General features: G+C 36.8%; 1 pseudogene; it reads left to right on the top strand.

Annotated features, from left to right (window-relative positions):
- Positions 1 to 6,119: 6,119 nt before the first annotated feature.
- LOC141632869 (delta(24)-sterol reductase-like) lies at positions 6,120 to 6,868 on the top strand (annotated as a pseudogene).
- The last annotated feature ends 2,329 nt before the right edge of the window (positions 6,869 to 9,197 follow it).

Raw genomic sequence — 9,197 nt, 5'->3', positions numbered from 1 at the left:
GGGTTGATTCCGGTGGCTTTTTGTTTAGTCATTTGTTGGCTATATTACTCGCCGGAAAATATAGCTAAAAATTGAATGTCAAAATCGCCATATCTAAATGCTGAAGAAACGACAGAAATATGGCTGTAGACGGCAAAATTAGTGAAGATTTAGGATTTTAGGTGTTGGAGATGCACGATGATGGTTGATGTCAGTAATGGTCAGGTGCACGAACGTACCTGGTTTCTATATTGATGTATCTCAAACAGATTTCAATGTACCTAATATGTAATTTTGTGTATCTATGATATATACACTAAAATAGTGGTTAGATACATCAAAAATTAGTGTAAATACATTGATATAGACCACCATTAGCGGCGGCTTAAGCGGAGGTAGTTCGATACTTCGATGGCATCAGATGTTGACTGGGGAGGCTCAACATTCGCCAGCGAACATCACGGAGAAAAACGAGCAGAAATTGGTGGGGAGGTTAACTCTGTAATTTCAGTGGATATTTTTTCAATGGAGTTCTTCGATCTTGAGTACGACGAATTGTTTCCGGAACTTGAATTGGAGTTTTCTGTGAGCAATACCGATGTTGAAGGTTTGATGAACCAATCAATTAATCAATTATTATCATTCTAATTTTCTTGTTGGATGATCAGGAGTTTGAAGGTAGGATGATCAGATGGTTGGTTAGCTATCATAATTGATTATAATTATTTGTTCACTATGGGAGGTAGTGACTGAATATAAAAGTGAAAGGTAATGTGTGACAGTGTGAGTAGATGGCGGCACGTGGGCTGAAACATAGAATAAGGTAGACAGAGGAGTTTGTGATTTATACGTATTTATTCATATATTTTAGTTTGGGCGAGAGTTACTCAGTTACGTGAGATAGGTACGCGTTCTCACCGTTCTCACCGAGTGATCGTTCTCACCGGATCCTAAATCTATATATATATATATATATATATATATATATATATATATATATATATATATATATATATATATATATAGGCGGGATCTCGTGAGTTTGGTTCTTACGGTGAGTTGTGAGTTTGGAAAATCTCAGCCATTAGATGAGGACAAAATGGACAGTTGAAATTCTATTTAACATATTTGACGCTGAGCTTTTTTTATTATTTTTACGTCACTTCACTCTCTACGCTCAAAACTTTCCCCAAAAATTTCCCATAAACCCTAAAAATTCCCCCAAAAATTCCCCAATTTTTTCAATCGATTTCCCTAATTTCACTCTGTTTCCTAAATTAATCACTCACATTTCACTTTCCTTTTCATCCATGCCTCCTCCCACCAGAACATCGATTCTTTCTACGCCATTATTATGGAGCTCCGAGTTCTACCTGGAAAAAATCAAAACATCGATTCTTTCTTTCGAATTCTTTATGATTGAATTTTGTGCTTTACGGTAAGGAAGTTCGATGACGGCGCGCGCCGAGGATGAACTGGCAAACAGGTGCACGACCCTTGACGACTCAACTCACCTGCAAAGGATTGCTTGTTGTTGGTGTGAACCACTAAGTACGGTGGTGTGTGCATGGTTGACACTAATGATGGCGTGGTGAACTTCTTCGGTGGTGAGGTGAAATGGTGAATTGTCATGCTGGTGGCGGGGTTTATGGCGGTGTTAATGATGGTATTTATGGTAGCCATGGCCCGGTTCGGTACTAAAGGTGAATGAAAGATGGAGTCGTGGTGCTGTGGCAGCTGAGGTGGTCTGCTCGGGTGTTGATCACGTTTCGCACTGGGTTTCGGTGCCGAATCTGGGTTTGAATTGAACTGTTTGAAATTCATGCGTTATGAGGGTATCACAAATCAAGTACGGTCTCATTCGAAATGGCTAAACCAACTGGTGATATAGGGAGCAGTCCACTAAGTTATAAAATAGTCTCCTCGCTCCTATTTTTAGGTAACCTGGCTATATCTTTCAATTTAGACAGGGTGTGTTAGAAGAACATAAAAATGACAATGTAGCGCCTGTGCAAACATATTCCGTGATAATGAAAAAGACAATAATTTGAGTCATATTTCAGCCTTAGTGTAAACTAAAATGTATAAAAGGATATCTTTTCAGACATCATAAAGTTATTACAGAGTGAGTCACTTAAGTTGGCTCTACTCTCATTCCACCATGTAACCAGTTGAAAGACTAAAGTTCGTTGATTCACTTACAATACATACAACTTTACATATGAAAACCCAACTTCTAGACTTTAGCTAGGAAAAACTGAGTGAATGTTTTGCCAAATCCATAGTATTTCATGTCAAACTACAGTGGGTTTCGGTGCCGAATCTGGGTTTGAATTGAGCTTCTTGTATGTGGAGGTAACTGAGGGATGAGAGAGAAGGCTGTCAACTGGGCAGAAGATACACTTTACATTTGCTGAACCCAAAGAAGGTAGATTATTCATTTGCTTTTCACAATAACGCATGAATTTCATCCTCTTCCTCTTGGACTCTAGAAACCTGGTCATAAAATTATAGTGGACAACACACTAATAAGTTTCAGTTTGGTGAGTTCGTTGCTCACTTTAAGTAAGAATCATTTGTTGGACAACACCAATATATTAGTGGATAAGTCAATTGTTTTAATTTGTCGCAAAACTACCCTCATTGCGGGTAAAATCTCACACGGTTTTATATACAGAGTATTATTTTTACTTTTACCGGAGTCCGAGATTATTGTGCGGAAGTGTTAAGTTTATTGTTGTAAAGTCAAAGTGACACCGGAATAATATCACAATAACACCAGAATAACAACACAATAACATGCAGTAAAAAAAGAGTAAAAAATCAAAGTAGTAAAAAAATCAAAGTGACATCGGAATAAATCACAATAACAGTAGAATAACAACACAATAACACGTGGTAAAAAAAAAATCAAAGTCTTAAAAAAAATCAAAGTTACACCAGAATAACATCACAATAACAACAGAATAACAGCACAATAACACGTGGTAAAAAAAAGAAAAAAAAATCAAAGTCGTAAAAAAAATCAAAGTGTCACCGGAATAACATCACAATAACAGCACAATAACACGTGGTAAAAAAAAAAAAGAAAAAAAAAATCACGGTCGTAAAAAAAATCAAAGTGACACCGGACTAACATCCCAATAACACCAGAATAATAGCACAATAACATGCGATAAAAAAAAGAGTAAAAAAATCAGTAGTAAAAAAAGTCAAAGTAGTAAAAAAATCAAAGTGACACCGGAATAACGTCACAATAACAACAGAATAACAGTACAATAACAGTACAATAAGACGTGGTAAAAAAAGGAAAAAAAATCAAAGTCGTAAAAAAAAATGAAAGTAACAGCAGAATAACATCATAATAACAGCGGAATAACAATAACTGCAAAATAAAAGCACAATAACATGTGGTAAAAAAAAAAGAGAAAATAAATCAAAGTCGTAAAAAAAATCAAAGTAAAAAAAAGCACAATAACAACATAATAACACAAGGTAAAAAAAATAAGAGTAAAAAAAATTCAAGTACAAAAAAACTGGTACAAAAAGAAAAAAAAAGTAACATAATGAGAAAATTAGAGAAAAACATAAAAGGAAAAAAAAAATCAAAGTTGTAAAAAAAAAGCGTAATAACACGAGGTAAAAAAAAAGATAAAAAAAAAGTAAAAAAAAAAAAGAGTAGCACAATAACACGAGTTAAAACAAAAGAGATTAAAAAAAATTAAAGTAAAAAAAAGTAACACTAGGAAAAAGGGAAAATAAATAAATGATAGTGGTTATATACGACAGATAAGATTAGATCTTGGCCATTCATCTCTAATATAATCTAGTGACTGAGATTTCAAAGCCCAAAACTCACAACTCACCATAAGAAACAAACCTCACAAGATCCTATATATATATATAGAGAGAGAGAGAGAGGTAGGATCCGGTGAGAACGATCACTCGGTGAGAACAACATTTATAACCTTATGCGCGTCATTGTTGCTCACAGTCAAAACTTCATCTCTCCCAATTAATAATAATAAACTCTACCTCAAACCCAATCTCACCCATCACCAACGACCACCACAACTACCAGTCGTCGGAAACCGGACACCACCACCAGACAGACACTCCGACCAGCCGCCGGTAACCACCACCACCACCGAACGCCGACTAATGTAAGCTTAATCACCACAATTGTCCCTCCTTCTTCAAACCCAAACCACCCGATCTCCACCCATCACTACTCATCAGATGTCGTCGCAGTTGACGGCAATAACCAATAACGAAAATCCTCGATGCCGGTGCCAAACCACGGTGACTGCCGGACCAACAACAAAAATCCTCTGCCGGTTTTTAGGTACTTTCATGGGTCAAAAATTATTTTTTACAGCGATAACCAATTTAATTACGAATGGTTTCACACTTGCACCAGAGTTGGGCATCTGCCGGAAATGGTCGTCGGCGTCTGTTGGTTGTGGTGGTGGATGAGGATGAGTGAGTTGAAGAGTTGGAGATTAGGTTTGAATCGTGTATTTGAGAGCTGACCAGCAAGGTTACGGCGATCATCAAGTGGTGTCTGTCACCGCTACCGAGTTCCAATAACGTCGTCACTTGTCACGACATATTTGATGTGCTTTTTAATTATGAATTTATGATTTTTTTTGGTATACAATTATCAATTTATGATAAAGCTGCCTTTGTTGATTGTATTGGAAATAACTACTGCGAAATAATGGTTTGCTGCTGATTACCAACGTGTTGTCAAGATGAGTGGAGCCAAAATGTCGAATATAATTAATTACGCCCATAAATTGGTCTTCTCAACTTGTGATAAGATTCATTTTACATAAGAATGGTTATGAATTTGTGATATCAATAATTTGGAATAATATCAGACACATTATTAATCATTTCAAGTAGAAAGTGTGTCTAGGATATGAAAAAGTGTATCTATATGCTTAAAAAGTGTATATAGAATTTAGAAAAAAAGTGTACGTAGAATATAAAAAAGTGTATATGGAATTCTCTAAAAAGTGTATCTGGGATAGAAAAAGGTGTATCTATATTCTTAAAAAGTGTATATAAAATTTGGTAAAAAGCGTACCTAGGGTAGAAAAAAGCGCATCTGAAATTTGGTAAAAAAAACTATTTGACATATTTTTAGTGTATAGTACGTTCTCACCGTTCTCACCGAATGATCGTTCTCACTGGATCCTATATATATATATATATATATATATATATATATAGATATATATATATATATATATAGATTTAGGATCCGGTGAGAACGGCGAGAACAAGCTAATCTAATCCCTACTAACCACCCTTTTATTCCCGATAAATCCATTTTCTCAAACACACTGCCATAGCACCATTCCCATTTGCTACAACCAGCCACTAGGCAACCACCGGAGGTTCGACTACACCTCGTCGGCGCTGGATCTCCGGCAGCCATCACAGCCATACACCTTCAACATAATGCAATCTTCAGTACCAATTTTTTGTTTCTTCTTCATTTTCTTCCCTCAACTACCACTGTCGACGCTTGCCACCGTGATCACCTTGTCGCCACCATCCTCCCCGCCGGCGACGCATCGGAAATGATATTTGTGGATAAATCAGGTTAAAATTCCTCCCGTATCCTCTCTCTTTCTCTAATTTCTGGTTCGATTTTCAGAGCGATGCCGATGAAGGTGGTCGAAGTGGTTGTAATGGCGACCACTGTCAGTCTATCACCATCTCCGACGACCATAATTCAAATTCATTGATTATGCTCGAGGTAGAGAAACGGTAGAGTTGTGCTTGGTTTTTGTATGGTTTCATGGTGCGCCGGTACCATCTGGTGTGTCGGTGATGTCGCGGCAGGGGTGGCGCAAGTATGGTGGTGACACGCTTTAGTCTCATGTAAGTATTTCCAATACCAAATCGATAGACCTTCCAATCTCGTCTAATCATTTAATCAATCAATCAATTTCATATCTTTGTAGAAACATATACTGTATATCAATTTGTTGAAACAATTGCAGTTTTTCAGGTTGTAACTAAATTTGTTGAAATAAATTGCACTGTGAATTTCATCAAGGGTCAGGAGTGGCAAAGCTATTATCAGCAATGGTTGCTGGTTGGAATGCAAAAGTAATAGTAGAAACATGGTCACAAGGTGGCCGTATCCCACCAGCATTGACAAAGAAAGAATGGTAGCCAAAGTTGAGCCTCTAGTGAATATTGGTCAAATCACAAGGGTAACTGTGCCAATGAATCTTTCTCTGGCAGTCGTTTCTGAGCTAGATGATGTCACTGTAGGTGGTCTTATTAACGGCTATGGAATCGAAGGATGCTCCCATATTTATGGTCTGTTTGCAGACACAGTTGCAGTATATGAGATAGTTTTGGGGGATGGACATGTTGTGAGAGCTACCAAGGATAACGAGTACTCTGACTTCTTCTACGCTATTCCGTGGTCTCAAGGTACTCTGGGATTGCTTGTTTCAGCTGAAATTAAGCTTATTCATATAAAGGAATACATATAAGCCACTAAAAGGAAGCTTGAAACAAGTTGCACAGGGTTATGCGGATTTCTTTACTACTCCCAAAGATGTTCCCGATTTTGTAGAAGGTATGGTGTACATTCCTCAGAGGGAGTGATGATGACAGGGAGATACGCATCCAAGAAAGAGGCTAAGAAAAAGGGTAATGTGATAAACAATTATGGAAGGTGGTATAAACCCTGGTTTTATCAACATGCCACACAACTCTTAAAAAAGGGGAGTTTGTGGAGTACATTCCAACTAGGGACTATTACCATAGGCATACCAGGTCTATATACTGGGAAGGGAAGCTTCTTATTCCTTTTGGCGACCAGCTTTGGTTTAAAATTCTTATTTTTTTGTACAGATAAACAGTATGAATATTTCGACGAAATTTGCGCCCCCAAAAACACGTAATCATATAGTGATGGAATTGATATTGTAAAAATTATTGGCCATTGGATAATATTTAGTATATCTAGATAATTCGTATTTTTTTGTGTATTTAGGATGGAAAAAAGTGTACCAAGTATGGATAAAAGTGTACCTAGAATACATGTAAAAAAAACGTATCTACGATAGTATAGAATGTATCTGAGATTTGGTAAAAAATAAAAAAATGTATCTACATCGACAAAAAATGTATCTATAATTATGAAAAAAAAGTGTATCTACGATATGTTTTAGTGTACCTAAGATTTTGTTAAAAAAAAAGTATATCTAACATATATTTCTCCATTTTTGATTAACAATATCATAAAACCTCGGAATCAATATTACATTCTATACATTCTACCAAAAAAGGTGTATCTACCTTCTTAAAAAAAAAAAGTGTATCTACATTCTTAAAATGCGTATATAGAATTTTGGTAAAAAGTGTATCTACTTTAGTTAAAAGTGTATATGAGATTTGGTAAAAAACAAAAAACAAAAAAAAAAGATGTATCTACATTCTTAAAATGCGTATATAGAAATTTGGTAAAAAAGTGTACCTACTTTAGTTAAAAGTGTATATGAGATTTGTTAAAAAAAAAAAAAAAAAAAAAAAAAAAAAAGTGCACCTTTTATATATATTCTTATGTATCTAGTGTGTTCTCACCGTTCTCACCGAATGGTCGTTCTCACCGGATCCCACTATATATATATATATATATATATATATATATATATATATATATATATATATATATATATATATATATATATATGGGCGGGTTCAGGTACGAACTACCTTAACGTACGAACCGTACGAACTCACGAAAACCAGTTTTTTTTTTTTTTTTTTTTTTTTTTAAGATACATTTTACTACCTTATAAGATACACTTCTTATTAGATACATTTTAGAACATAACTAGCTACATTTTTTCAACACTAAAAATTATAGGTGCACTTTTACACTTATTTATACTAATTTTTTTTGCGGATACATTTTATATTTTTTGCGGATACACATGACATTAAAGCCAGATACACATTATAATATTTCTGGATACATAAATTTATACTTCCGGATACGCATCATATTAATACCAGATACACGTGGTTATACTGCCGGATACACATGTATCCCGTATTAATACGGTGTGTATCTGAGGTGGTATTTTGTGTATCCACCCTCCTACCATACTACCACAGCCCACCACGACCTACCGCCACCACCCCCACCGCCATCAGCACTGCCCCACCACCCCACCGCCATCAGAACTGTCCCACCACCCCCACCGCCATCAACACTGCCACCACAATGAACACGACACCGAAACAAATGTCAGAACTTGCGGTCTTTTCACACCACCACGAATCAGCCACCTCGTCACCCAACTCCGGCAGGCCGTCACTGCATCAAAACATTAACAGTCACCACTGTCGCCGTTCCTTATCTCGACCTGACGTCATCAATCCCCGACTACGTCGTCCGCCACAACATAACCACCGACGGAGCCACATCATAACCACCGTAGATCACCACCTCACACCAACCAACAAACACAATCGACACTACCATAATCACCCTCCTCCGATCCCCACCTATTCATCCCCACACACTGATTCGCATCAATCACCACACAACCAACCACCAACCTTCGTAAATAACTTTGAACGCTACACAACAAACCATGGTGACCAATCTGACCCCACCATGGTAGAGCATCGACGCTCCATTTCTGGTTCATTATGTTTTTTTCATATTTCAGATCTACAAAATTCGAAGTGATATACCTGGAAAATAATTGCACCAACGATGTTGTCAAGAAAAATAGAGCCGAAATATGGTCTTAGTTTACGTCGCCGGGAAACCTACGGGGATGTTGTCGGTGGAAGTGAGTGCCGAAAGATAAAGGGGAAGAGAACAAAGGACAAGATGGGAATATTACTGGTGAATATGAGATTGTCGATCGGGAAGTCGCCGGAGATGGCACCGGAGATCTCGCCGGAGATGGCAGGCGGCAGGGAGATGTGTTTATTGAGTGCATGTGGAAGAAGAGTGCTGTGTACATTATGATAACATTTGTTTAGTACTTTGGATTTTGTTTTAGATAAAGGGTTTGGGCTTTTTTTTAATCTGATTGGGCTTGGATAATCTGACTGTTAGTACTAGTTCGTACAGTTCGCACAATAATTTGGTTCGTACGGGATCCTGATTATATATATATATATATATATATATATATATATATATATATAGAGAGAGAGAGAGA

The sequence above is a fragment of the Silene latifolia genome, chromosome Y, assembly GCF_048544455.1.
Source record: "Silene latifolia isolate original U9 population chromosome Y, ASM4854445v1, whole genome shotgun sequence".
Taxonomy (NCBI): Eukaryota; Viridiplantae; Streptophyta; class Magnoliopsida; order Caryophyllales; family Caryophyllaceae; genus Silene; species Silene latifolia.
The sequence above is the reverse complement of the archived record's forward strand: the minus strand, read 5'-3'. Positions and strand labels throughout refer to the sequence as shown.